The 27,185-nt window shown below is 37.1% G+C and overlaps 1 long non-coding RNA gene across 1 annotated transcript; it reads right to left on the reverse strand.

Annotated features, from left to right (window-relative positions):
* Positions 1-11,405: 11,405 nt before the first annotated feature.
* LOC149167459 (uncharacterized) lies at positions 11,406-12,146 on the reverse strand. Its single transcript, XR_016260556.1, has 4 exons — positions 11,862-12,146; positions 11,701-11,763; positions 11,564-11,621; positions 11,406-11,461 (listed from the first exon to the last, which is right to left on the reverse strand). It is a non-coding gene; the product is annotated as an uncharacterized LOC149167459 (long non-coding RNA).
* Positions 12,147-27,185: the final 15,039 nt, after the last annotated feature.

The following is a 27,185-nucleotide window of genomic DNA, read 5'->3' on the forward strand; positions in this document are numbered from 1 at the left end:
AAAAGAGAGTAGTGGAAAACAAAATGCAGGCTCTTAACCAGACTCTAATCAAGGAAGGCTTTGATAAAAATATCAGTGAACAAGTGGATAAACATTATCAAAAATGGGAGGATCTATGTAAACAAGAGGAAATATTTTGGAGACAAAAATCCAGAGTTCAATGGTTAAAATAAGGAGAGCGCAACACTAAGTTCTTTCATAGAACCACCATGGCCAATAGAGTTCACAATAATATCTCTTCAATCAAGAATGAAGCAAGGGAACTTTAGATATCCCATAAAGCTATAGAAGTTGTGTTAATCCACCACTTCCAAGGTATAACACAGGAAAATATTTCAGACAGAGAGCAAGCTATCAGGGAGATTACTAGAAACATACCAAAACTGGTTTCCAGGGAGGACAACTTCAACCTCAATAGACCAGTAACGGAAGGGGAGTTAAAAGATGTAATCAAAGACATGCAGAATGGAAAAGCACCGGGCCTAGATGGTTTCAATGTGGACTTTTTCAAAGCTTGTTGGAACATTGTTAAGCAGGACATATTGAATGTGGTGGAGGATTCCAGGTCAAATAAAACCATTCTGAAAGCCCTCAATACTTCCTTCATAGCCCTGATCCCCAAACAGGAGATTGCTCTTACTCCGGATAAATACAGACCCATAGCCCTATGCAACGTAATCTACAAGATTATATCAAAGGTTGTGGCTAACAGACTCAAACCTTTGCTTCCAGTCCTAGTTTCTGGGGAGCAATCAGGTTATGTGGAAGGCAGATAAATTCTGGATAACATCATTCAAGCGCAAGAAGTGGTGCACTCTTTAACTAGCAAGAAGCAGGCGGGTATGATCATGCAATTAGATATTGCCAAGGCTTATGACAAGGTAAACTGGGTCTACCTTAAGAAAATGTTGATCGCTTTTGGATTTGATCATATCTGGGTTAGATGGGTAATGGCTCTGGTAACCTCCTCCAGCTTTTCTATTTTGGTCAATGGCTCCCCCTCAGAGATTTTCAGTCCTTCTAGAGGCCTCAGACAGGGAGACCCGCTATCCCCCTTTCTTTTTATTATCTTGATGGAAGGGCTGGGGAGAGCTATTAAGCAGGCGCAATCTTCAGGAAAGATTAAAGGCCTGAAGCTTACTGATAATGGGCAAGCTCTGACTCACCAACAATTTGTAGATGATACCATGCTTCAGGGACTCCCCACAGTCCAAGAAGCTTCTAACTACAAAAGAATTCTAAATCTTTTTGCCTCAGCTTCAGGTATGGAAGTAAATCTCTCCAAATCAAAAATATTTTTCTTCAATACCAATATTGCTATTCAGAAAAATATCTCTAGAATTCTTGGCTTCCAAAGGGATTCCCTTCCTTCAACATATTTAGGAGTCCCTCTAACGGCAAAACCATTACACAAAAGTATATGGGAGCCTTTGATCAACAATTTACAGGATAAAGTCAGTAAATGGACTATCAGATCTTTAAGCCTTGCTGGTAGACTAGTTCTTACAAAAGCAGTGCTTCAAGCAATCCCATCTTCATGTTATCAGCCCTCCCAGCCCCAAAAGGGGTCCTTCAGCAACTTAGGGATATTCAAAGAAACTTCCTTTGGGGTATGGAGGAGACTACGAGGAAATGGCCCTTGGTGTCATGGGATAAAATTTGTAAGCCCAAGAACCATGGAGGGCTAGGATTGGATGATCAGGAGATTCTCAGTAAGGCTCTAGGGGCCAAAATTTGGTGGCGCTAGGTTCAACAACCAGATACTCAATGGGCAAAGATATGGAAAGAAAAATATGTTAATTCCTAGCAGAACAATGATCTTATAAGAATGTCAGGAAATATAAAAGGTTCTTATATTTGGAACAAAGCCTGGGAAAATAGAAGAATAGTACAAGAGAATAGCTTCTGGGAAATCAAAGATAGAGATCTTTCTCTTTTCTGGGAAGATAAATGGAAGCAAGAATCAATTCTGGTAAAAGAAGATTTCCTAGATCTTAAACAGGAGTCGGATTCACAAGGTTTAATAAAGGTTAAGGATTTCTGGATACATTCTCAGCTTACAGAAAAGTGGAGAAACATAGATTGCAGCAACAACATTCTCCTGAAAACCAAAGTAGAGGAGCTCAAGAAAATTATAGAACACAGGAAGATCTTAGCGGCAGAGGGACAAGACCAACTGAGATGGGGAGATAACAAAGAGGGCACCTTCAATCTTAAGGAAGCAAAAAACATTCTCCTTGAGCTAGATCCCCTGGTTCCAGATAAAATCTGGAAAAACCTTTGGAAACATCCAGGCTGGATGAAAATCAAACTCTTCATGTGGGTCGTTTATCATAAGAAAATTCTGACTTGGGATAACATAAGAAAGAGAGGTGTAGAGGGGCCTTCAAGATGCCTGCTATGTGAAGCTCAAGAAGAAACCTTGGAACATTTACTCAACAATTGCATTTTCACATCCTGGTTATGGGATTTATTTGCTGCAATCTTTCAACATTCTGATAGGGACAAAAGGAGCATCATTAGTACCCTCACCAATTGGAGGAAAAAAAATTTGGATAATGAAATTCTTAACTCAGCGTGGGCTCTTATTCCAAGCTTCATCATATGGAACGTGTGGAAGGAGAGGAACAAAAGAATTTTTAAGGGTGAAAGGAAAACCCCTCAACACCTGCTGGAGTTAATCCTGAAACAGCTCAAGGAGACTGTGAGTACCACTGTTCGCACCCTCCCCAAAAATCCCCCCTCATATGCAGATTTAAAGATTCACAGGTAGCTGGGGTTACAGAGGCTCACACTCCTAGGCATTGACAGGAAGATCATTTCGTCGGACACGGAAAAGGAATTTTGGCATCCCCCTCCAGAAGGTTATTTAAAATACAATATTGATGGGGCTTCAAAGGGGAACCCGGGAACAGCAGGGTATGGAGGTGTACTCAGAAATTCTGAGGGAAGTATCGTTAGCATCTTTCTTTACCACCTAGGTACAACCACCAATAACATGGTCGAGCTTATGGCTATGGAACAATGCCTGGAATTGCTGAAGTGGGATAACTGTCAAAATGTCATGATAGAGGCAGATTCAGAGTTAATTATCAACTCTGTGCAAAAAATTCACAATGGAACCGCAACGGATAAAGTCTCTAAACATTGGAAACTAACTTGTGTTTTCCAAAGAATTCAAATCCATCTTCAGGGCCTGCGCACTATCAGTTTCCACCATGTTTGCAGAAAGGCAAACAAGCTAATGGATATTTTGGCCAACCAGGGGGTCAACTGCACAAGGGAAAATGGGTCAATGAAGTGGCAGGAATTGAGACCTAGTAGACTGAAAGCTCTATGTTGTGATCAGGCAGAAGATGATAGGCAGGTGTTTAGACTCAATACCATGGGGAATAGCTCGATTTGAATTTCCCGTGGGTAAACCTTCTGTTTGGGTAATGTTGGTGGATGAAACAGAACCTTGTCTGGTAGACCAGACTCAAAGTGTATGGGTGGTGCAGATCTCAGATGTTTCTCTTAAGTCTCGGCTCGATGGAACACATTCACCCTGGCTTTTTCCCAATCCAAGGCGAGGTAGTTCAGCATTTGCCAAAGGAACCAGGTCTTTTGGCAACCAAGGGTTTCAGTTTACGGCGTCCAGTTTGCAAAACCACCTCCCAGGTGGTTTTGGGTTGATTGCACGGCACTCAGAGTGGGAATGGTTTTCGCTTTTTCGCAGCGATCCCATTCAAACTACAACACGTGGCAGGGAGGGGGGGCGGAAAACCGCCCTCCATCGCGGACTATCTTTCCTCCTTGTTATCAGTTGTGATATCCTTCTCATCCGTTGGATTCGGGGGCTGTGAATCAACAGTGGTTTGACAAAGTGCAACTTAGTGGGGCCGGGCTGGTATAATTCGGGCTCTTTTGAGATGTGTCTTTTTCTCGGTCGTCGATATTCTTGTTCTGATGGGTCAGTTTGTTAGACAGGGGTTTTCTAGAGGGAGGCCATGCGATAGCTTGCAGGCTTTCCATAGGTTGGTCGAGGGTCTTGTCAATAATGCCTTAGACTTAATTCTTTATATGTAATGCTGTAGTGGGTAGCCCTTGGAGGCTTTTGTTTTTTTCCTTTCTGTCTCTTCGTCGACGAGAGGACGGTGGTTTATGCTGTACAATATTTTTTGATTCATTGATATAGAAGGATCCATACTTGCTTAAGCAAAAAAATAAAGGACACCATGAGGAGAGTTAGGCATATGCCACCAGGAAGGCCAATAGCTGGAATTGGCCCAAACCCAACTGTTGAAGTTAATCCATAAATGTGGGTTCAACTGGGAGAGGAATATCGAAACACAAATGTTGTGTTGTTCGAGACAATTTGGTAGTTAAAAATTGAGATGGGAAGATTGAGAGCCAGCAATGAAAGACTGATGCAAGAGAAAGAAAGAATTATGAAGAGTGTTTCTGACAGACAGAACCACCAACCCCCTAACCCAAGTCCTAACCATGGAAACAGGGTTGGGAGACAAAGAGATGCTAATCCAAAATCAGAGGGAGATCAAGAAAATAACAAAGAAGAGTCTGATAATGCATCAGGACATAAAGGACCAAAAAGGCAGAAAATGGAATTACAAGGTGAGTTTAAGAAAATAAACCATCGATGTTTAATGGTAATCATGAAGAAGTTACAGAAGCCTGGCTCATTAATAAGAATAAGTATTTCCATATTTACGAATACGATCACAATTTGAGGGCTTGCCTGGCGGTTTATCAGTTGCAAGGTAAAGCCACCCTATGGTGGTAAGAAGTGGAGACAGTAAGGAAGATTGATGAAGAGGAAGTGACCTGGGAATATTTTCAAGACATTTTAGAGACAAGTACCTAACAAAACACTTTTATGATGAAAAGGCCAAATAATTCCCCAATCTCCGATTGTGGTATCTTACAATGGATGAATTTAAAACAAATTGACCTCATTATTGAGGTATGTTCCTTACATACAAGGAAAAAAAGTGAAGGTTCAACAATTCATAAGTAGTTTACCTATTTTCATGAAGGAACGATTGGAATCTGATAATCCCAAAAGTATGGACAAAGTGATTAGGAAAGTCTTGATATGTTATCAGCAAATAAAACAAAAATATGATAACAATAAGAAATGGAAAAGGATTGAAACAAGTACAGAATGCTAAGAGGTTGAAGTCTTCAAGCTTTAAAAGTTCTTGTAAGAATCTACAGAATAGGAATGTAGGTAAGCCACAGTAGAAATTTAAAACACAAAATGAACCAAAAGCTAATGAGCCACCTAATTAAATATAAGCTAAGGGGTTTAAGTCTTCAAGCTTTAAAAGTTCTTATAAGAATCTGTAAAATAGGAATGTAGGTAAGCCTTAGCATAAATTTAAAACACAAAATGAACCAAAAGCTAATGAGAAACCTAATTTAATACAAGAAAATTAAACCATCAATGTTTAATGCTGATCATGAAGAAGTTACAGAAGCCTGCCTCATTAATATGAATAAGTATTTCCATATTTATGAATATGATCACAATTTGAGGGCTTTCCTGGTGATTTATCAATTGCAAGACAAAGCCACCCTATGGTGGTAAGAAGTGGAGACAGTAAGGAAGATTGATGAAGAGGAAGTGACATGGGAATATTTTCAGAGGCATTTTAGAGACAAGTACCTAACAAAACACTTTTATGATGAAAAGGCCAAATAATTCCCCAATCTCTGATTGTGGTATCTTACAATGGATGAATTTATAACAAAATTGACCTCATTATTGAGGTATGTTCCTTACATACAAGAAAAAAAAGCGAAGGTTCAATTGGAAATTAATAATCCCAAAAGTATGGATAAAGTGATTAGGAAAGTATTGATATGTTATCAACAAATAAAACAAAAAGACGATAACAATAAGAAATGGAAAAGGATTGAAACAGGCACAAAATGCTAAGGGGTTTAAGTCTTCAAGCTTTAAAAGTTCTTATAAGAATCTACAGAATAGGAATGTAGGTAAGCCTCAGCAGAAATTTAAAACAAAAAATGAACCAAAAGCTAATGAGCCACCTAAAAAATTTGAACCTGAGATGGTGGCCAGACCCCCATTGCAGTTTTGGGGATGTGGGGGACCACACTATGTTAAAAATTGTCCTTACCGAAAGGGAGCAGAGTAGGTATCTTAGATTCAAGAAGCATATATAGTAGGGGATGTAGCAAGAAGTCTTCCCAGAATTAATGCAGATTTGGAGGACCATCAGGTGGAGTATCAACCAACTATGATAGAATTCGAAGGTACAATTTTTAACCATATTGTGTCTATTTTAATTGATCCAAGGGCAAGTCTAAGTTATGTCAGCCCCAAGATAGTGGATAAATGTCAATTAAAAACAATAAAATTTAAGAACCCATGGATTGTATAGTTGGCTATGGGGGCTAAGAGAAGGGTGACAGCAAAAATAGATAATTTTCCAGTGGTATTAGCATATCAACCAATAACTACAAACTTAAATATTCTACCCCTAGGATCATATGATGTTTTAATCGGCATGGACTGGTTAGAAAAGCATTGGTATCTTGTAGACTGTAAGAACAAAATGATTATTTATCTAAATAAAGAAGGTAGAAGATAGGAGGTGAAGGGAGTAAAAAGACCTCTGAAGTTGAGACCTATTACAACATCACAACTAGCAAAATGTATAAGAAAAGGGTGTCAATTTTATGCGGTGCAGGTGGGATATACCAATCCAAAAGAAAAGATCGATACCTTAGAGAACCTTCCCAATGTGCATGAGTTTGCAAGTGTATTCCTTGAGGACATTTCGATATTACCTCCTAAGAGAAACATATTAAACTTGCTCCTAGAGTTGCTCCTATATCTAGAGCACCTTATCATATGACTGTCCCAGAATTAACTAAGTTAAAAATGCAACTGCAAGAATTATTGGACAAAAAATATATTCATCCAAGCATGTTACCTTAGGGAGCTCTGATGTTGTTTGTTAGGAAGAAGGATGGCACTTTGAGGTTGTGTATAGATTATAGACAATTAAATAATTTAACGGTTAAAAATAAATACCCCTTTCCCCGCATTGATGATTTATTTGACCAGTTAAAAGGGGCAACTATATTTTCCAAAATTGACCTGCAATATGGTTACCACCAGATAAGGATAAAAGAGGAAGATATTTACAAAACAACCTTCAGGACTCGCTATGGGTACTACGAATTTTTGGTGCTGCCCTTTAGGTTGACCAATGCTCCAACAACATTCATGTGTCTCATGAATAGTATATTTCACCAGTATTTGGATAAATTTGTGTTGATTTTTATAGACGATATTCTTGTTTACTCCAGGAACATGGAAGAACACAAAAAACATTTGCAGATTGTCTTACAGACCTTGAGGTAACATCAATTGTATGAAAAATACAACAAGTGTGAGTTTTTCAAGGAGCATATTTAGTACTTGGGCCATGTTATTACTAAGGATGAAATAGCAGTTGATCTAGAAAAGATAAAAGCCATAATGGAATGGCCTGTACCCAAAAATGTAGCTGATATAAGATCATTTATGGGTTTGGCTAGATATTATAGGTGGTTTATTGAGGGCTTTTCAAGAGTAGCCTATCCCATTACTTCTCTACAAAAGAAAGGAAGAATCTTTAAATGGACTGTGGAGTGTCAACATAGTTTTGACCAATTAAAACACTTTCTTACCACTGCTCCTATTTTAAGGATTGTTGACCCAAGCAAATAATTTATTGTTTGTATTGATGCCTGCAAGGAGGGTGTGGGAGGATTTCTAATGCAAGAAGGCAAGGTTGTGGCCTATGAGTCCCGAAAACTGAAAGAACATGAGCAGAAGTATTCGACATATGACTTGGAACTAATGGCTATAATCCATGCCTTAAAAATGTGGCGACATTATTTACTTGGGAAGAGATTTATGCTTATGATTGATCACACATTCTAACCAATAACTTTCAGCAGCCCACTCTGAATGCTCGACATGTGTGCTGGTTTGCATTTTTAAGTGAATTTGAATTTGAGATTAGACATCTGAAAGGTAGAGAAAATAGTGTGGTGGATGCTTTAAGTAGGAAAGTGAACAGTATTTATGAAATTTTGTTCTGTAAAACCGAAATTATTTTTAAAGAATAAATTGAAAAAGTTGCTAAAGTTGATCCGAAATATCAATTCCTGTTACAAGAGGCAAAGGACCCAAATAGAAATGAATGACAACTCAAGTATGAAATGAATGTTGAAAACTTGTTAATATACCGGGGTCGAATGTACGTTCCCAATCAAGGAAGTATTAAATGTTTTATTCTAGATGAGTATCACAAAAGTCCTTATACAGATCATCCAGACTATCAAAATATGATCACTGCTTTAAGAAAAGAATATTTCTGGTCAGGCATGAAGAAAGAAGTGGCTGAATATCTAGATGTTTGGAATGCCAGCAGGTGAAGATAGAACACCAGCATCCAGCTGGGTTGCTTCATCCATTACCCATTCCCAAATGGAAATGGGAGGTTATCACGCTTGATTTTATTATTGGTCTACCTAAGACTAAGAAACAAAATGATTCTATAATGGTAGTAGTTGACACACTTCATCCCAATACAATCTACTTATAAAATAGTCCAAATTGCCAACATATTTATGAAAGAAATTTTCCGGTTGCATGGAATACCAAGAGTAGTAATTTCTGACAGGGATGTCAAATTTACTTCTACATTCTAGAAGGCTCTGTTCGAGGGACTAGGCACACAAATACAGTTTATCACTGATACCACCCTCAAACAGATGGTCAAACTAAATAAGTAAATCAAGTACTCAGAGATATGCTAAGAATGTATGTGATGCAACAACCAACTAAGTGGAAAGGCTATATTCACTTGGTGGAATTTTCTTATAATAACAATTATCACAACTCCCTAAAGATGAGCCTCTTTGAGGTTTAAAAGACAAACTTATCTTAGGACCTGATATGTTAAAAGAAATGGAGGAAGCAGTGAAAAAGGTAAGGATGAATTTAAAATCCACCCAAGACCGCCAGAAAATATATGTTGATAAGAAGCGAATTTTCGGGAATTCCAAGTAGGAGACCATGTGTATGTAAGGGTGAAGCCTAAAAGGAGTACTTTGCACTAGGGAGGCTATGCTAAGTTGGCACCTGATTATGGGGTCCTTTCCATATCTTAGCCCAAGTCATGCCAATGGCGTACCAATTAGCCTTAACTAGCCACATACGATTTCATAATGTGTTTCATGTTTCATTATTAAAAAAATACATTTATGATCCTAAACATATCATTGATTGGAAGGATATATAGGTAATTAATTTTTATGATGTGTATTATGTATATGTAATACTAATGTTAGTGAAAAAAGCTAATAGTGGTTCATGGCTATGGGTATAGGTCGATTCGTATGGAGAATTTTTGGTCGAACCCCTACACATTCTAAATTGGAGAGAAGTAATGTTGCAGAAACAAGTTATCATCCAAGTTAAGGTGCAGTGGCAGCACTTTAGTCCAGAGGAGACTACCTGGGAGGATAAGAAGCTTATGAAAGAAGCATACCCCAGCCTGTTCTAAATTTAGGAAACACCAAGACAATTTTTCGTTTAAGGGGAAAGATGTGATGACCCCTAGTAACCTTTGTAAAAATTTAGTTACTATTTACTGCAGTAGAAGAAAGTTGTTTTCTTTTATTATATTACGGAGGCTGAACTATAAATGGAAACATATATGTACACATAAATTTATTTTGAATCGTATGGTTAATGTGCATAATGTGCTATGCATAATGTTTTATATGAAAATTGAAAAAACGATGCTAGAGGAGACCCACCCCAAGTAGTTGGGTAGTTACAGGTGAGGTAGTTATCCGCCTAGGCTCTCCCGGGGAGAATATGAAAACGAATGTTTTATATGAAAAATGAAATAACGATGCTAAAGGAGACCCACCCTAGGTAGTTGGGAAGTTACAGGTGAGGTAGTTAAAACTCCCAAAAAGAAAGCCAAGAGGGGAATCAGAACCTGAGGCAAAAAGGAGAGTGCTCAGAAGGAAAGCTTGGACTAGAATGACTCTAGATAGGGTTAGCCAGTGGAGTTGATCAAGAGTTAGGAATCTTATACCTTTTTAATTGGCTAAGTCTAGTTATGATCAGATAACCTAGTACTTTCATGTAAACTACTCTAGGTGTGAGGTGAGCTCGAGGGGAAACAAAGTGAGAAATATTGGTCTCAAAGTTGGGTGGAGCATTGTTCACCTGTGGTTGAGGTTCACAATTGATGGAACTAACCAGGAATCAGATAAGTACCTTTTACAAATTTTGTATTTTCTTTGGAATGATACATGTATATACATTTAAGAGTAATGTTAATAGGAGTAATACTACAAGAGTGGGAAATTGAAATATTAGAGTTTTGTTTAAGTAAATGATTTATTACAGTAGACCGAAAGCAGGAACCTACTATGGAGTTGTGCATGCCACAGAAGACAGGGAAAATTATTTAAATGTATGAACTGAGATAAGGCATGGGGTTGGCCTGTTGTTATTAGAACAGTAGTTAAGGGGAGACATTCCCATTCCTATAAGGAAACCACAAGTAAAACAATGAAAGGTGTCATGTTAAGGCTATAGCATGAGAAAATGTCTAAAGGTAATACCCTAGTGAACTAGGGTTCTAGCGAGGAGAAGGTTATTTCTCTAGGCCTGAAAGGGAACTGGAAACCCAGATATAGTCCTTGCCTCACTAGAACAGAAACTCGAAGGGAAAATTATCAGGAATTGTACCAAAACAAGAAGAATGGAAATTTGTTACATAATTTTTAAGAAAACAACAACTAGCTCCTGTAACCCTTGACCAGCAAAGTCACCCATACACAGTAAAGTAGTATCTTCTTAATATTTATAAAAATATAATAGAAAATTATCAACTATGTTCCGGAAAATATAGTAAACAATACTAAACAATTTGTGCAAGGTCGAACACTAAAAAAGAACCAAAGAATATGTATGGAAAACATAGATATTGAATTTACAATAACAATCAAACATAACCCATATAAAATTCAGACCATATTATATATATAAAATGTCCATAAGTGATTTGAGTTCAGGACAACAACATGGTAACCGAAATAAGTCCTTTAACATTAAAAAAATTGTCCTCAACACCACCATACATCATTATTTATAGTAAAAATTATGAAACCCCTAACATTATATTTAAATTTAACAGTCGAAACCCTCATGGGGAAAAACATCTATCATAGACAAACTCCTGACCTAACCATGTAGGATTTATCTTTAACAATTTGAATGAGACTACATGTATTCATTCCAGTCGAAAGCAATAAGGGAAAATACCTACACATGGTTCAACAGAGGAATCATTGGTCACTGCTTAAGAAGATGTATTACCTAGTTGTAAACGAAACAAAGGCTTGAGTGATGAATCTGCCAAAGTCGTCATGAAAAGAATGAGACATATAAAAACCTGAAACTATAAAAATACAGAGTATTGTTGCCAATGTTTTGTAACCCCAAAAATTTTCTCACCTGGCATACTTGCGTGCTTGTTGAAGGTAACCTTGGTCGAAAAGGGTGTACCTACAGCCTATTATTGCCAATATTTAGAATGTAAGGTTATTTCAGTGTAATAACAACCCCGGTCACCGGATAAGCAACAACATTACCTATAAGAGTGCGTCTATGGAGCCATATACCTTCTCAGGAAGAAAAGTGCAGAGATGAGTAGCCTGTAGGACAACCAGTCAGGTAATGCATGAGGGAAAACTATATAAGCGAATAAATCCAACAAACAAGTCATAAAGGGAAACATGGTTCAAATTCTTACCAAACGTTAGAGTCGACACCGGTCTGCTTGTAGATGAGCATAGGGCCGAAGAAATATTACAGAGGAAACCACCGTAACATTAAACCCTGATAGGTAGCAGAGCACATAAGTTGGAACAAGAAGACATACAAATGAGGTCCGTAAGCGGGAAGGGGGCGGGTTAGTTTCCCTACAATTTCCCCAAGCCACGAAGGATTGTTGATCCCTCATCACATCCAAAGGAGTAAATTTCCAAGTGAATGATCACAATACACCCTCTAAAGAGTTCGCATATGCACCATCAGTGGAGAAGGGCGGCAATAAAATAAATGTGTTAACATGTCTTATTCATAGGTGAGTCATAGTGTCGTAAAATGTATTAATACATAGGGGTTGGAAACCTAAAGTTTGAACATTGTGTTGTCCAGCTACGCATGTATTGGGTATAGGATTGTTGATGCAATGAAATATGTATTTATATAAATATGTTTGGATATAACCATTATAACCCTCTACATTCATGGATATCCATATTATTTTTTTAATTCCTTAATTTGGCTTCTAACTCCATGTGATCATTGTCTTTGTATTTATAGTTTCACTTCGAAATGGTAGTTAAGCCTCGGGGAAATATAAGGAGTTGTGACATTAACATAGATCTTCAAATAATTTATTTAAATCTCTTGTTGAAATATTTTTGAAAAGTATTTTTACTTCTAATTACTTTATAGCATATTCATTTTTTTTAATTATAGCCGACATTATTTTTCTATTTAGAACATAATTTTTATTTTTATTTTTATTCTAAAGGGGCACGAGTGGACGAACAAACTTACACATCCCCTCATACTAGGTTATAGAATGGGCCTCTCAACTCAATAATACGTAGTTGGCATTGAAATAATTTATCTATGAACCACACTCTTCACATTAAAATCTTAATACATGTCTCTTATATTTGGAAACAACTCTCTTTCTTAGTAGATAAATGTCTTTCGGATTAATCACAACGTTAGGATTTGGTAAAGTTTCGAACCAACTAATGTGGTTCATCTTAGGACAAGGTGAAAAAGTCAATCAAACTTCAAGAATAAATAGCATGGATGCATCATTGTCCATAGTTAGTTGTTGAAAACTAACCATTAGTGATTAGTTAATGAGGTAAATAAAATATTCTTAGAAATCGCAATTAAGATTTTTATTTAAAAAGTTATATATTAAGTTATAAAGTAGCTATTAAAATCATAATTATTAATTTTTAAGTAATAAATTAAGAATGATTCTTAAATTAATTAAAATAATCCTATATGATTCTTAAATTAATTAAAATAATCCTATATGGGTAAAGAATGGTTGCAAAATGTTATCCATATAAAGTAAGTAGTTGTTAGGAGTTTATAAATTTTCAATTAAATTATTCCTAAGTAAGAATAACTAATTTAAAAATAAGCTCTAAGGGATAAGAATTTGTATATTTAATATAAAGTAGTTTTTAGGGATTTTCATTATATTAAATAAACTAATTATAATAATAAAAATTTAATAGATTTATAAATAATATGGTTAAGAATTGGTACAATGATATTATATATTTATAAAAAATGATATTATATATTTATAAAGTAGTTAGGAGTTTATTTAATAATTTTAATTATATTAAATAAATTTATAATATTGCAAAAACTGAATAAAGATAAAGGGTTAAGAAAAGGTTATAAAATATTATTTATGTAAAAAGAAAAAGAAAATGTTAGGAGTATATTTATAATAATTATGTTAAACAAAATAAATCATAATATAGAAAAATTTTAAATAGTAATAAAGAGATAGGGGACCATAAATGGTAAAATGCAACAAATAACTAATATTACAAATAAATAATATTTAGAAATAGACACATCGAGTACAAAGATATGGGTTGGAATCACGAAGAGAAGGCCAAAATCTAGCTCTTACTCAATTTCCAACCATCATCCCTATTAAGATTTCTAGCTTGTGTCTCGATCTCAATAACCTCTCTAAGCTTCCTATGGTGGAAGTGATAAACCCTGGAAATGACTCTAGAGTCCTCAATATAGACATGGTATTTGGATTTCTCTACATGCTCAGCTAGAGCCGACGAGTGAGAACGATTGTGCCTAATGTCTGCTGCATGCTCATGGATTCTTTGGTTAATGGACTTACCCATTTCTCTAATATAGGGAATACCACAAGAACACCGAATCAGGTAAACACATTTCATGTCCTTAGGGTCGATGAGGCCTTTAACAGATCCAAGAGAATTCCTAATGGTTATGAGAGGCTTGAACGAAGATGAGACATTATTCCTCCTAAGGATATGGGAAATCCTATCTGTGGTCCCTTGGATAAATGGGAGATGAACCTTGGAGATAGGATCAACACGAGTAGTTTTAACTCTGTTGGAAATAATACTGAGAGGGGGGGGTGAATTAGTATTAGCAACTTAACAATATTTCATTTCCATAAACAGATTTGTATACGCTACTTCTGTTAATGCAACTTGCATATATACGCAACTGTGTTTGGAGCAACCAACGTGCACCTTGTAAACTTATTATTTAGTCAGTTGATCTTTAATCTATGTATCAGAACCATATAAGCAGTAATGGGTATAGTAAAAACAGAGCAGACAATCACACACAAGAACACAAGATATAAGGTGGAAACCCATTGTGGGTGAAAACCACCTGCTGCAATTTGTCTCTATCTTTTTTTAATAAGAAACTTCTTTTTACAATATTTCTGTACTGGTGTAGTCTTATACCATTACGCAGTCATCTACCTGCAGAAGACTACAACCTTCTCTCATTTTCTAGCTTCTCCTGGAATGGAGCTACAACCCCCTTAGCTCTTGTACTAATTGATGTACTAGTACGTAGGTGCTGACCTATAGAAGGCTACAACCTTCTCTTTTCTTCCAGGGACCACATTTCATAAATTTTCAGACTAGATCCATCAATAACATCAATCAAACATCAAATATATCTACATCAATCAATCTCCTTTGCACCAACCAAAACTGAATCAAACAATCAATTTTCTGAAAGTTGTAACCAGAACACAGTAACAGTACCCACAACCCAATGCAAAACCCAGAACACTGCAACAACAAACAAAAGTAGCTAAAACATATTTTATGAGACATACGCTACTTCAATGTGTTGAACCTACGTTCATATGCTGTTATCTGAAGGCAGACCTGCGTATACGCCATTTTGAAATGTCGAACCAGCGTGTATACGTGCCTTTGCTATACTGAACTTGCGTACAGATCTGTAAAAGATGATTTAACCTTTACAACTATTTAGACATCAGTTATACCCAGATCATCAAATTTACAAATTACAACATGCGCCAATAAAAGATCAAAACCACACAAAGATACTTCTCTTCAAGCCTAAAGATCTTGACCCATCAATAGAACTTTATCCTTCTTCAAGCACTCAGGTTCCTCCTTGATTCAGATCCAGCATAACCCAATGACCAGTAGTCTAGATCTTTCTCTTCATTAGATATTCAATCCTTGAGTGTTTTTTCCTAATGATTTCCTTCTCCTTTTATGGTCTTAGGCCTTACTCAATACCATGGTCCAAAACCACTTAGAAGTAATACCTAAGACAAAATACCTAGGGTCAACACTTCGGTCAAGATAGCTTGGATCAGTACCATAGGTCAAAATACTAGGGACCAAATACCACAGACCAAAACCAAGTTTTCCAACATGTACGCGCTTTTCCTTGCGTGAAAGTGCGTGTATACACATACGCGCCTTTTGGTCTGCTAGCCTGTGTGTATACACGGCTTGGTCAAGGGGAACCTACATATACATCTTTTTCTTTCACTCTGTGAGCCTGCACTATGATCTATCATCTGAGTGAGTTGCCATCAAGGACAACACCTGTGTCATAATGCCAACAATCTCCCCCTTTGGACTTGATGGCAACCCCAAGTCATTCTCCCCCTTTGTCATCAAGGGCAAAGGGTTATGCTCGCCTTAAGTACATGCTGAATTCTCTGATATGCTGAAGTGTGCTGATCATGCTCCCCCTGACAGTAAGCAAGGTCTACAAAAAGATGTTCTACAAGAAGAACATGACTCTATACATCATAAATGACCTTCCTATCACCAAAGACTCATACATACATCTATCTCCCAACCAAGTGGGGATATACCAAGATTGACTCATCCATCCAACCAAGTAGGGATATACCAAAAGTTTATACATGATAAAATAAGAACATTACATCATCCATCCCAGGCATAGTGGGGAAACAAAATAGGTCGTTACATGAGCTTGATAATAAAAGATATACATGACATAGAGACAAGATATCTAAAATCAGCAACTATCATCAGCAGCATCTGTCAGTCACCATCCAGACCAGCAACAATGATCTCCCTCTGTGCTTAAATCAAAAACAACTGTGAAATTGTACCAATATCTTCTAAGATAATGCCAACAATGCATTATTAGAAGTATATGCTCCCCCTGACCCTGTGCCAGATGATCACTATCAGACCCATATCAGACTCTTTTCATCCTGAGTCTGGCCCACTGATATTCTTCAAACCAACATATACGTGGTTGTATTTATAGCAACCAACGTATGTACGCGGATACGCTTCATGAAACTCATGTACAACCATTGTTCTTTGAAACAGATAAGTGTCAACATCAAGATGATGCATCAACTACTCCCAGCTTCTGTCTGAGGTATTCAAATGTCTCTCTGGGTAGTGGTTTGGTGAATATATCAGCAACCTGTTCCTTGGAGGGAACATACTCCAATTTGATCTTTTGTTCAAGTACTTGTTCCTGGAGAAAATGATATTTGATAGGTATGTGCTTGGGCTTGGAATGCATGACTGGATTCTTTGAAATACTAATTGCACTTGTATTAGTACATAGAATGGAGATGGGTGGAGTACATGTGATCTGAATGTCTTGCAATGTTTGCATCATCCAAAGGAGTTGTGTGCAACAAGATGCGGCAGCCACATATTCTGCTTCAGCTGTAGATAATGCAATTGAACTTTGTTTCTTGCTGAACCAAGACACCAACCTGGAACTCATATAGAATGCACCACCACTAGTGCTTTTTCTGTCATCCACTCTTCTTGCCCAATCTACATCTGTATATGCATGAAGTGTGAGATCTTTATCTCTGGGATACCATAAACCAAAGTTTTGTGTCCCTTGAAGATATTTAAAAATACTTTTGATTGCTTGAAGGTGTGCTTCCTTTGGATTTGCTTGGAATCTTCCAACTATTCCCACTACATGCATGATGTTTGGTCGGGTACCTGTTAGATAGAGAAAACTACCAATCATGGATCTGTAGGTTGGTTGATGTACTGTTGTTGATTCATCATTTGTGCTGAGGCTACATCCTGTTACCATAGGAGTACATACTGGTTTAGAATCTTCCATTCCATATTTCTTCAAGATCTACTTGAGGTACTTGGTTTGTGATAGAAAAATACCATCTTTATTTTGTTGAACTTGTAAACCAAGAAAATATGTGAGCTCACCAAGAAGGGACATTTCAAATTCTTTTTGCATTACCAAAGCAAAGTTTTGACTCATGGCTTCTTCATTACTCCCAAAAATGATATCATCAACATACACAACAAGTATTAGCAATTTATCATTGTCAATTTTTATATATAGATTGCTATCAGCTGATCCTTTTGAAAAACCTTGTTGATGAAGGTATTTGTCAAGACAATAATACTAGGCCCTTTGAGCTTGTTTTAGACCATAGAGAGCCTTTCTGAGTCTGCATACAAGTTTTGGATCATTTACAAGGATGAATCTGTCTGGTTTCTCAATATATACTTCTTCTTCTAGGTCTCCATTAAGAAAGGTAGATTTCACATCCATTTGATATACTTTGAACTTTTGAAAGCTAGAAAGAGCAAGGAGCATTCTTATGGCTTCAAGTCTAGCGACAGGTGCAAAAGTTTCTTCAAAGTCTATACCTTCTTGTTGATCATACCCTTTACAAACAAATGTGGCCTTGTTTCTAATAACTTCTCCATTTTCATTCAGCTTGTTTTTGAATATCCATTTGGTTCCTATGACATTCTTATCATGAGGTCTAGGAACTAATTCCCAAGTATTATTCTTTTCAATTTGCTCAAGCTCTTCATTCATGGCCTTGACCCAACATTCATCTTTGCATGCTTCATGTACATTTTTTGGTTCAATGGAAGAAAGCAATGATAGATAGCTTGAAGCTTTTGTAATAGTTCTTCTTGTCTGCACACCTGCCTCTTTCTGTCCCAAAATTTGAGTCTCTGGATGATTTTTCTGAACATATCTGGATGGAGTCTTTTCTTCTACCGTTATTTTCTCTTCTGGTGCTTCATTGGTTTCTTCTTCTTCAGCATTAGTCTGATTTGATGTGGAAGGATAATCCTCATCATCTTCCCACTCTTTAGTTTTTACCTGCTTTGTATTTTCGCCTACTTCATCAACCACAACATCAATACTTTCAACAATTTTTCCTAGTCTTTTATTATAACACTTGTATCCTTTACTTCGGGAAGAGTAACCAAGGAGAATGCCTTCATCTGCTCTAGGTTCAAACTTGCCAAGTTTTTCATCAGTCCTTTTGATGTAACATTTGCTTCCAAAAACTTTGAAGTATTTTACAATAGGAGTCTTACCATACCAAAGTTCATGAGGAGTTTGAGTGTTGTTTACCCGAACATTCGTTTTGTTGAGAATAGTGACGACAGCAAATGCAGCTTCACCCCAGAAGGTTGCAGGAGTTCCAGACTCATCTAGCATAGCACGAGCCATTTGTTGAACAGTTCTGTTCATCCTTTCTACCACTCCATTTTGCTGAGGAGTCCTTGCGGTAGAGAATTCCCTTCTTATTCCATGTTCTTCACAGAAGTTGAAGAATTCATCCGAGGTAAATTCTCCTCCTCGATCAGACCTGAGGCATTTGATTTTGCGATCTGATTCGTTTTCAACCAAAGCTTTGAATGCTTTGAACTTTTCAAATGCTTCGTCTTTATGCTTTAGAAGTCCTATCCAACACATTCTGGAAAAGTCGTCAATGAACAATATAAAGTATTCTTCTCCATGAGGTGACTTTTTCCTTGATGGACAACATAAACCAGTATGGACAAGTTCAAGCAGCTTACTAGCTGATCCCTCCTTTTCAGGGAAATGTGTTCTGGTTTGCTTGCCAAATTGACATGATTTGCATATTGTATTTCTAGAATTCTAATATTAGGAAGATCGTGAACAGCTTGGAATTTTCATTCTTTCCTTATCTGAGGGAAGATTAGATGCCCCAATCTTCTGTGCCATAGCCAGTGTTCATCATTTTTGCTTAGATAGCATTGTTGTTGTCCTCCCTTGACTATGTATAAATTATTTGGAGTTCTTATGCCTTTGATCATTGTTTCTCCTGTATCAAGCTCACGAACAACACATCCATTTGATCGAAATACTACTTCATTTCCTTGATCACACATTTGACTAACACTCAATAGATTATGCTTTAAACCATCAACATACATAACATTCCCAGCTTTGACCTTTTATTTTAAGAGAACAGAGCCTTTACCTTTTATGACTGCAGGGGTGTCATTTCCAAATGAGACCTTCCTTTCTTTTTCTAAGGCACTATATGAATGAAGTTTTTCTTTATCACCTGTCATGTGTTTCGAGCATCCATTGTCGATGTACCATTGATTTTCTTGTCCTTCTGCATATAAGGCTATACCACATCTTTTGGTTTGCGATTCTTTCTTTTTCCATGTTTTGGGACCCAATGAAGCTTGGTCCTTCTGAGATGTTTGCTGAAATTTACTTCTGCATTCAGAGTCTTCATGACTGAAGTTGTTACAGATAGAGAATTCTATTTCATTTTCAAGAGTAGAAAAGTTATTGTAGGTCCTTTTCATGATCCCAGTCACATTCCTTTGATTTTGTACTTCTCTAGTCATGATGGTCTTGTAAGCAACACATTGAGAAGCTTTGTGTCCAAAGTTATGACATGAAAAGCATTGGCCATTAAAGAAATTCCTGCGATTATCGAATCTACTGACCTGATGATTGTAGTTTCCATTGACATTCATTCTTGAAGCAAATTGAGAATGATTTACCTATGGTTGGTTATAGCTTCTATTCATCCTTGAAGTAGACTGAATTCAATTTACTTGGTGATCTAATTTAAGCATCTGCTGACGATTGTCAACCTATTCATTTCTCCTTGCTGCATCAAGATAACTTTTGGAGGTTGATGGCTTTTGTGCTTGAGATGGTTCTTCAGTATATCCAAAACCTGTCTTTATCATAAGAGAACGTTGCACTTTGATAATTTCATCTAAAGTTTTTGATACTTTAGCAAACTTAAGATTGAGATCTTTTGTTTTCTCAATTTCTTTTCTTAGACCCACAATTTCACATTCTAACTTTTCATTGTGTTTTTCCCTTTCAGCAAGTTGGAATGTAAGAGTATCTATAATCATACTCTTTTCTTCTAAACAGATTTTAAGTTTAGAAATTTCTTCATAGAGACCATCTTCATCTAAAGAATCCAAGAAATCGTCATCTTCAAAAGCCATCAAAAGTCTATAATCGTTACTATTTTCATCTTCATCACTATTTGATAAACCATCACTATCTTCATGCGTATAGTAGCTCTTCTTATTTACACTTTGTTTTCTATTCCATTTTGTTGATTCCTTACCTTTATCAAGCTTATCTTTGTGAGCATAGTGACCTACTCTTCCACAAGCAAAACATTTGAAAGGTAGTTTGCCTCTGAATCTTCCAGAACCCCATCGAAGGTTCTTGAAAAAGTTTGATTCGTCCTCTCCTTCTGACATATGTCCTGACTCATTGAGTTCTCCCTTTCCTGAAGCTTTGAATGCGGCTTCTCTCATATCTGATGGACCCCCTTTTCTCATTTCAAAAGCAGTTAGGATTTTGTGCAGCTGTGACATAGTAATAATTTAAAGATATTGCTTTTCTTCTATGGCAAAAACATTTGATTCAAACTTAAAAGACAAGGATCTTAGAACCTTTTCAACTAAGTAACTTCTTTTATCTCTTCACCCAAGTTTTTCATGCAATTAACAATCTCATCTGTATGTAAGAAATAATTAGCTACGCTTTCATCATTGTGCATTCTGAGAGTTTCATATTGAATTCTGAGAGATTGTAGTTTTGCACGTTTTACCTGATCGTCTCCTTCATAGCTTAGAATGTTCTTGTCCCATATTTATTTGGCAGTTTTGAGCTGCATAACCTTGACGAATTCTGATTGTGACAGACTCCCCAATAGAGTATTGACAACCTTTGCATTCGTTTCATACTACTTTTTACCTGTCGTATCTTTAGGAGCTGCTGATGGAAATGTGTATCCTCCGTCCACGATATCCCAAACTTCTATTCCAAGAGATTGAATATAGGTTGTGGTTCTCACCCTCCAATAGACGAAGTTTCTCCCATCAAAGATTGGTGGCCTGATGGATGCCTCTCTTTCGTAGTTGCTCATGATGATAGATCTTCCTTCAAGCGATCAAGCTTCTTCTGAAGGACCTGCTCTGATACCAATAGTTGGAAATAATACTAAGAGGGGGGATGAATCAATATTAGCAACTTAACAATATTTCATTTCCATAAATAGATTTGTATACACTACTTCTGTTAATGCAACTTGTGTATATATGCAACTGTGTTTAGAGCAACCAGCGTATACCTTGTAAACTTATTATTTAGTCAGTTGATCTTTAATCTGTGTATCAGAACCATATAAGTAGTAACAGGTACAGTAAAAACAAAGTAGACAATCACACACAAGAACACAAGATATAAGGTGGAAACCCAATGTGGGTGAAAACCACCTGCTGCAATTTGTCTTTATCTTCTTTTAACAAGAAACTTCTTTTTACAATATTTTTGTACTGGTGCACTCTTATACCAGTACGCAGGCTTCTACCTGCAAAAGGCTACAACCTTCTCTCGTTTTCCAACTTCTCCTGGAAGGGAGCTACAACCCCCTTAGCTCCTGTGCTAGCTGATGTACTAGTACTTAGGTGCTGACCTATAGAAGGCTACAACCTTCTCTTTTCTTCCAAGGACCACATTTCATAAATTTTCAGACTGGATCCATCAATAACATCAATCAAACATAAAATATATCTGCATTAATCAATCTCCTTTGCACCAACCAAAACTAAATCAAATAACCACTTCTCTGAAATCTGTAACCAGAACACAATGCAGAACCCAGAACACTGCAACAACAAACAGAAGTAGCTAAAACATATTTTATGAGACGTACGCTACTTCAATGTGTCGAACCTGCATTCATACGATGTTATCTGGAGGCAAACCTACATATACTCCGTTTTGAAATGTTGAGCCAGTGTGTATATGTGCCTTTTCTATACTGAACCTGCTACAGATCTGTAAAAGATTGTTTAACCTTTACAACTATTCAGACATCAGTTATACCTAGATCATCAGATTTACAGATTACGATATGCACCAATAAAAGATCAAAACCACACAAAGATACTTCTCTTCAAGCCTAAAGATCTTGACCCATCAATAGAACTTTATCCTTCTTCAAGCGCTCAAGTTCCTCCTTGATTCAGATCTAGCATAACCCAATGACAAAGTAGTCTAGATCTTGCTCTTCATTAGATATTCAACCCTTGAGTGTTTTTGCCTAATGATTTCCTTCTCCTTTTATAGTCTTAGGCCTTACTCAATACCATGGTCCAACACCACTTAGAAGTAATACCTAAGACAAAATACCTAGGGTCAACACTTCGATCAAGATAGCTTGGATCAATACCATGGGTCAAAATACCAAGGACCAAATACCACGGACCAAAACCAAGTTTTCCAACATGTACGCACTTTTCCTTGTGTGAAAGTGCGTGTATACGCATACGTGCCTTTTGGTCGGCTAGCCCGCATGTATACGCGGCTTGGTCAAGGGGAACCTGCGTATACTTCTTTTTCTTTCAGTCTGTGAGCCTGAGCTATGATCTGTCATCTGAGTTAGTTGCCATCAAGGACAATACCTGTGTCATAGCACCAACAAACTCTTAAATGCTTACAAGCTCTTTTAAAGGCCTTGAGGTCTTGAGTTCTGCTCGTGGGGCCATCGTCATTTTGGATAAGTCTGAATATGTCAGCAAAATGATTTACCATCTTTCTAATAGTGGTAGTTACATCAAGCTTAAAAAGAATCCCATTAAGTCGATGTCTAAGGAAGTAGCTATTGCCATTAAATTGAATTTATTACTTAATCCTCTTTCCAGAAAGCTTATCGAGAGCAATGACCTCACCCTTATGATTTATGGCCTTCCAAAGATTCATAAATTTGGGTCCCGCTTGAGGCCTATTGTTGACATAATAGGTTGACCTACGTATCTTCTTGTTAAATTCTTGGCTCTTAAGCTTAAACCTCTTGTGGGTCACACTGATTCCTACTTTAAGGACTCAACTTCCTTTGTTAAAGAATGGAAGGATATCAGGTTGGACCCTGGGGATTTGTTAGTAAGTTTTGACGTTGTTTCCTTATATACCAAAATCCCCATTCAAGAGGCCATTGGTATCATTAACCAGATCACTGACCAGGACACTGCCTAATTAGTTGGCCTCTGTGTCACCTCGATTTTCATTAGTTTCCAAGATGAGTTCTATGAGCAAAGTGCGGTGTTGTGATAGGTTCCCCTCTTCCCCCTATTATAGCTAACTTATTTATGGGGGATTTTGAGACCAAGGCTTTAGCCTCAGCTCAATTTCTCCATAAAAATTGGAAGAGCTTTGTTGATGATACTTGTGTCAAATGGTCCCATGGTCATGAGAAGTTGGATCTGTTTCTAAACCACCTGGATTCCCAATCTGATTCCATCAAGTTCACGATGGAAGTTGAGGTGAACAGGTGTCTCCCCTTCTTTGACATTCTCCTTTCTAGAATGGATGATGGTTCCATTTCTCACCACGTTTTTCACAAAAAACTCACACGAAACAATATCTTCATGCTAGTTCTCATCATTTTCCTGCTCAAAAATTTGGTGTTCTAAGCACTCTTGCTACTCATGCTCTTAGAATCTCTGATGAAAACCACCTCAAGTAGGAGAAATCTCATCTTCTTGAAGTTTTTAAAAATAATGGGTATAGCAGAACTCAAGGCCTCAAGGCCTTGAGGCCTTTAAAAGAGCCTGTAAAGGTTTGAGAGTTAGAACTGCTCGTGTTGATACTATCTCCAAGGTTCATCTCTCATTTATACAAGGGACCACAAACAGGATTGCCCATATCCTTAGGAGGAATAATGTCTCATCTTTGTTCAAGCCTCTCAAAACCATTAGGAATTCTCTTACATCTGTTAAAGACCCCGTTGAACCTAAGGACATGAAAGGTGTTTATCTGGTTTTTTGTTCCTATGGTATTCGCTATACTGGAGAAACAAGATGGTCCATTAACCAGAGAATCCATGAGCATGCAACAAAAATTAGTCACAATCGTTCCCGCTCATCGACTTTAGCTGAGCATGTGGAGAAATTCAAACACCATGTCTGTATTGAGGACTCTAGAATCATTTCCAGGGTTGATCACTTCCACCATAGGAAGCTTAGAGAGTCTATTGATATCAAGAGGCATGCTAGAAATCTTAACGGGGATGATGGTTGGAAATTGAGTAAGAGCTATATTCTGGCCCTCTCTTCATGATTCCAACCCCGGTATCTATCCTCGGTGTGTCTATTTCTAAATATTATTTATTTGTAATATTAGTTACCTATTATGTTTTACCATTTATGGTCCCCCATCTGTTTATTACTATTTAAAATTTTTTCCATATTATGATTTATTTTGTTTAACATAATTATTATAAATAAACTCCTAACTACTCTATAAATATATAATATATTTGTACCAATTGTTAATCATGTTCTTTATAAATCTATTAAAATTTTATTATTATAATTAGTTTATTTAATATAATGAAAACCCCTAAGAACTACTTTATATTAAATATACCAATTGTTATCCCTTAGAGCTTATTTTTTAATTAATTATTCTTACTTTATTAAGAATCATTTTATTGAAAATTAATAAACTCCTAACAACTACTTGTAGAATTTCTCACTGTAGATCACCTGATAATGCAATATACTAAAGCAAACTACTTCTACAAGCAAACTTGTGGAAGCTTAGTCGATTTTGAGCAAGATCAAATAGAACACATATAACATAGAATGACAAATCAATCACACATGAACACAGAAGAATACTCTGGGGAAAGCCTCAACTAAAAACCCTGCTATCTGTATTATCATACAAGTGGAAATATCTCCAGATTACACAAAGTTTTAGCTCACAAGCTATCCAGCTCCCAGTACAATCCCTCAATGCTGCTCATAGACTGAATAGACACAACATATGCCTTCCCTCAGTCCTCCAAGCCTCCTATTTCATTGTGTAGTTTCTCCTGGGTCCTCTGGCTGCCACCTGTGTGAATTCTCCTCTCACACACAACACTGACCTCTAAAATAACTACGCAATCCTGAAGGAGATAATTCCTTCTGCATGGATGAGTTTCCTATATAGGAAAATTCCTCCAATTGATAGTACATTTTCCCTTCCTTTAATCTCAACTGGGCCTCTGTTTGAACTAACATGCATGAGTTATTTATGAGAGAATATTTAGTTATCTAGAGAATACTAGTTGCAAGCATGCATGCATTAACTGACTGAACTCACAATTAGTTCCTCAAACTGTTTGGAACTAATTTAATTGGACTTAACTCAGTTAACTGAGCTAACTAATTACAACTCATCCTTATCTCCTTAATTAAGGGATAACTTCCTCAATCAAAGGGATAATTGTTGCATGTCTTCACATAGACTTCATGTTTGATTTTCTCCAACTAATTAACTCAAGATGAATTAATTAATTATTTTTCAAACAACTGCTAAGATCAACTTCGAATTTTAATTCTCAGTTTTAGTTCAGGGACTAACTAGAATTGGAATGTATCCAGATATGCTATTTATAGCAATGCTATTTTTAGCACTTCTATATTTAGCATTTCTTGTTGCTATTTTCAACACTCCCTCTCAAAAAGAAAGGGATTATCTGTCACCCTAATCCTATCTCTATGGAACTCAAATTTGCATTTTTACAATGCCTTAGTCAAAATATCTACATCCTGCTCCTCGGTCGAAACATACAGCAACAACATGATCCTCTTCACCACACAATCTCGAAGATGTTGATACTGGATATCGATGTGCTTGGACCTGTCATGAAATACTGGATTCTTAGAGAGTTTGATACAACTCTAGTTATCACAATAGATCACAGTTGGATCCATCCTCTGATCAAACAATCCAACCGAAATTTTCCACATCGAAATGGCCTCACATGCTGCCTGACTAGCAGCCATTTATTCAGCCTCTGCTGAGCTAAGTGCAACTGACCTCTATTTCCTGTTGTACCAAGAAACTACAGCTGAAGCAAGGTTGAAAATTCCTCTTGAAGTGCTTTTCTAATCTGATGGACTCCCTACCCAATCTGCATCTGTGAAGGCCTGAAGCTTCACTCCCTCTGTCCATCTGTACCATAATCCATACTGAGGTGTGCCTCTGAAGTATCTCAACACATGCTTCGATGCCTTCCAAAACATCTTGGTAGGCTAAAATATAGCTTGACTCAGTTGGTTCACCGCAAAGCACAAATTTGGTCATATGTTCACTAGATACATCAATGAACCCACAAGTTGTTGATAAACAGTAGCAGCTACTACCTCACCTGAAGTAGCATCCTCCTTCCTCATGTTACTTACTAAAGGAGTTTGCATGGGCTTGCACTTCTCCATGTGGAATCTCTTGAGTATCTCATTGGCATACTTGCCTTGAGACACAAACACTTCCCCATCCTTCTGCCACACTTCCATGCCTAGAAAGTAGTGCATAAGATCCATGTCTTTCATCTCGAACTCTCTTGCAAGGTCCTCCTTGCAAGACTTGATTAACTGATCATCACCTGTCAATATCAGATCATCAACATAAAGAATAATGATCAATGCCTTACCTTCTACCATGATGTGGTAAAGGTTCGCATCTGCTTCACTCTTTGTGAAGCCCAACCCCATGAAATAGTTGTCGATCCTGGTGTACCAAGCATGAGGTGCTTGCTTCAGCCATACAAAGCTCTCTTGAGTTAGCACACATGCGACTCATGATCAAAGGTCTCAAATCCTTCCGCAGCTCTATGTACACCTCTTCCTCAATCTTACCATTGAGGAACACAGTGTTCACATCCATCTGATGG

Source organism: Pinus tabuliformis, chromosome 5_1 (genome assembly GCF_031772625.1).
Source record: "Pinus tabuliformis cultivar Carrire ecotype Pingquan chromosome 5_1, CPIR1, whole genome shotgun sequence".
Classification (NCBI taxonomy): Eukaryota; Viridiplantae; Streptophyta; class Pinopsida; order Pinales; family Pinaceae; genus Pinus; species Pinus tabuliformis.